This window comes from Eucalyptus grandis, chromosome 5 (genome assembly GCF_016545825.1).
Source record: "Eucalyptus grandis isolate ANBG69807.140 chromosome 5, ASM1654582v1, whole genome shotgun sequence".
NCBI lineage: Eukaryota > Viridiplantae > Streptophyta > Magnoliopsida > Myrtales > Myrtaceae > Eucalyptus > Eucalyptus grandis.
In genome coordinates this window covers 59,888,126-59,892,489 of record NC_052616.1, presented here as the reverse complement: position 1 = coordinate 59,892,489, position 4,364 = coordinate 59,888,126, and positions in this window count along the sequence as shown.

The following is a 4,364-nucleotide window of genomic DNA, read 5'->3' as shown; positions in this document are numbered from 1 at the left end:
ATCGGTCAATCGTGAATCCGCACCAACTAGGAGCCTTGCACCGTTATGATTGAGTCCTCACCGAGCTAAGTTTTACCATCTCTCATATATTAGAGGATAGGTTTAAAATTGATCCAAGATCGCTCGAACAAATATTTTTTGGAATAAAGAGAAAAAGTATCGAAAGGACATTTGTTTAATCTAGCGTAATGAAGTCCCCAAAATCCATTAAATCTCTTGCTCGTAGAAGTAAAGTATTCTCTCATACTTGGGTTTTAGATTGGCCCGCCAATACTTAATTCGTTGTGACTCCTAAATAGATTATATTGCGTGTTGAATTGAACATAAGATGCGAAAGGAAAATCATGACGACTACCATAAGGATCATTATTGAAATGAAAAAAAGAAAAGTATAGGCCTGATTTGAATTAACAAAAGGTTTAATACCATGAAACAACCTAAATTGATACGCATTTAACAAATTTACTCCAACCTAGCTTTTTGACTGGAAAAAACTCCAAACTGCTATACTTGTGATAAATTTGCCCAAAACTAATTTTTTAACAATGAAAAACTCCAAACCGATATACATGTGACAAATTAACCATAAAAATCTCAGACTAATACATTTGTGACAAATTTACCAAAATTAATTTTTGATTACTAAAAACTCCAAACTAGTACATTTGTGACAAACATATCATTCGTTAAATTGGATTAATACCACAAATAACCACAAAATCAGTACACTTGTGATAAACGGGAAGTAAAATCTCAAATTGGTACACTCATCAACTGCCATGTGTTATCTAACTAAGCAATTTGATAATAAAATTTAATAGAAACTAATAGATGGTAAATTTGTCATAGATATACTAGTTTTGGGCAAATTTATCATGGTTATATCGATTAGGGGTTTTTGTGATCAAAATATTAGCTTTGAGTAAATTTGTCATATTTATATTGGTTTGGGATTTTTTGTGATAGAAAAATAGTTTGAGGTAAATTTATTATATATGTACAGATTTGATATTTTTCATGGCATTAACCCAAAAAAATAATGAAAAGGACCATTCTTGAGGTCATCCCAACATACAAACAAAGTTATCATGAACACTACAAGAATTTGCAAACACAAATTTGTCTTCCAAATTATGCCAAACCTTGGCATTAGAACAATCAACACGATGATCCTCCAAAAACTTAATGGTATTTTGAAGCACTCTCAATTGGATCTATCTTCACTATAAAATTGGAGACGAGAAGCTATGAGAAAAGTAATATTAATTATTGATATGGGCTCCACTAAACATCCACCACAGGATTCCACGTGTCATAACACTTTAACTTGTGCATAGCCATGAAAATGACATCCCTACTTCATATATGGTCATGTCATTATTAGGAACACACGGTAAGAGTATGATACCCCTACCCAAGGAGATCACCAAGTGGAGGGCCTAACTCCAAACTCATCAACATATTTAGTTAGATTTACTTTCACTTAAAATTTTAAATCAATAAGTTATGAGTTAATTAAGATATATTAACTACTTTGCAACACACCAATTTTCTGATGTGAGATTTCTCTATGTGAGCGCATCTCAAGTTGGAGTCACCAGATTCTTTTTTAAGATATTCACCATACACCATAACAAATAAGTGGCCCACTACCCCACCAATCTACCGCCAGCTCCGATACCATTTGCTAGAGTGCACGGCTGAAATCTAATACATCCGCCCGAGGAGATCTCCAAGAGGGGACTCAAGCTCGAGCCTATCAACATATCCCGTTGGACGTGCCTTCACTCACAAATTTAAGCTAAATGAATCAACTAAATTTATTAACTACGCTATAGCACATCAATTTTTCAATGTGAGATTTTCCGATACAATTCACATGTATATCTCAATAATCATGTTACTTGTTAAGAAATCACTTAAAGAAAATTTGCATTTTTAAAATGCACTATCTTTTTTGTGTCATGTGTAATCAACGCTTTGGAAGATTGAAAAGTTCTCTATTAGTTATGTTTGCTTATGTGGGACTTATTAACAAGATCCTTATCATTATAAACAAGGATAAGTCTAGAGAAAATTATTCAATGAAATGAACAATAGTCACTGCATGATACTCAAACTTCGTAAATTTCACTTTCTTTTATATAATCTAGTTTTTGAATTAATGAAATTCACATATTTTCTCCCATGTTCCATCCATCAGCGAGATCAACAGAAGAAAAAGAATTTCAGCCAAAAACGTTGAAAAAAATAGTATAAGTTCTCCCCCTCAATCATAAAGCTAATTATAATTGACTATTGTCTCCCCCTGCACCATAACAATCGTTTTATATTAGTGTCGTAGGAAGATCAAAATAGTCTAAAAAATTAGCAATTTATAAAGAGTAATTGCTAAGAAATCGAGTATGAACATGTGTATGAGGAGGAGCTAAAATTATGCTGCCTAATGGGTCCATATTTATTATGGTTTCGATCTTTTAGACACAAAGGCGCCTTAACCCATCTATTTGATGGTCTCACTGCTAAGTTGCATGGAACTATGCAAAGTGTTCATTCCTTCGTCATCCCCAACTTTTTATTTTATTTTTCTTAGTTTTCTTTTTTGCCCCAAAGCCTAAATTAGTTATCTCGAAGACTTTGCATCCAACGTCCCACCACCAAACGCGCTTTTAAATTTTGTCGAGTCCCTACGGTCAAGAAACCATCCTTTTCTTTTCGACCAGAAATCAACAAAATCAATCGTCGGCACATGATAATTTGTCTAAAACAACCCTTTTTCTTTATTTCGTACCTAACATGGTAAAAAGGTACTGGACAAAAGAGTGATTGACAGCCGGTCTATAGGTCTGCCCCTTCCCCATAGTTCACGGGAGAATATCCTAGCATATACTTAAAAATCAATCCCCCGTGAAATCTGCCAGGTCCCACCGTCACCTGCGGCGTTTCTCGACCGGCCCCCATGCCAAATCAAAGATCAACAGCAGATCTTTCTTCATACGCAGATTTCTCTCGGCTGACCTAATCCGATCCATCTTCGCGAGATTCTTGCACGTCGCATGCAGCAACATCAGACCAAGAAAAGCAAGAACAGAACAAGAAAAAGAAAAGAAAACATGGGATCCCTCGAATTGCACCGAAGTTTTCAAACAGAAACAGCCCACCAGATCAGACTGGAACTCCAATCCCTAGCGATACACAACCAGATCTCACTACTACCGACGCTTACCGACGCTTATTTTATTCTCAAAATACTGAAACTGTAACATGACCGAGGATTATTAGTAATAATGCAGAAGTACGGCCAAACGACGACCTCGTGGCTTGCCCTAAACAGCATTGAACGACGAGAGATGCCTGGAGTGCTCCCACGGCTTGTCCCAGACGAGGGCCTCGAATCTTCTCGTGTTGGTCCCGTCCTTGACCTCGAAGACGATCCTGTAGTTTATCCCCGCCTCGAACAGGATCTCGGCCTTCAACACCTTCTCCAGCACCAGCCCCGTCTGGGCCTGGTCATTGCGCGCCTTGACGGCGAACTGAGCGATCTCCCTCACGAACGGGTCGCCCAGGTTCTTTATCGGGTTCCAATACCGGAGCAGCGGCTCCGTACGGACGGTCCTGGCGGCCGAGACTTGGAGGAGAAGGAGGGCGGCGACGGCGGCGGCGGCGAGGATGAGGAGTGCCGAGACTTGAAGGAGAAGGAGGGTGGCGGCGGCGGCCGCGGCGGCCGCGGCGGCGAGGATAAAGAGTCTCATTTTTGGAGGTTTTTCGGGTTTGGTTCTTGGTGTTGGATCGTGGGGGGCTATGAAATTGAATAGTTATCTTGAAGTTGATATATTCCGGTTGCGTGCGTTGATAGGTCTTGGAATTGCCAGAGTCACGGACGCTTGTCGTGAGGCGAATAAACTTGTCTTGGGTCAAATTGGAAGTCATGGCTAAGTTCTACTTTTTAATGGATTAATGACTTAATGACCTCTTAGGATTTGGCAAGGTACGCGTTAAAGAAGATGTGAGGGTACGCATTTAATACGAGAAATATTGGATACGCGAGAGATCATGTGTTTTTAAGTGGGGTTTATAGTATTATTATGATTATTTAATCCTTTCATTAGATCGTATATTCCCATTTAACCGTTAGATGATATAGTGTGTGAATTTTTACATACTAGGTTAAGTCCAATCTTCTAGTTTTGTAAGAGGCAAACTATGCATGTCAGGACAAGGGGATTGTCCGAAGTTCAAGAATTTCTCCTTTGGAGCTCAAATCTCAACAAGTGAATTGCAAATGAGATTTCATGATATCCGAACGTGGGACGAAATTGTTAAAAAGTCATAAACCTATTGTAACTATATCAATTTAGTCCTAA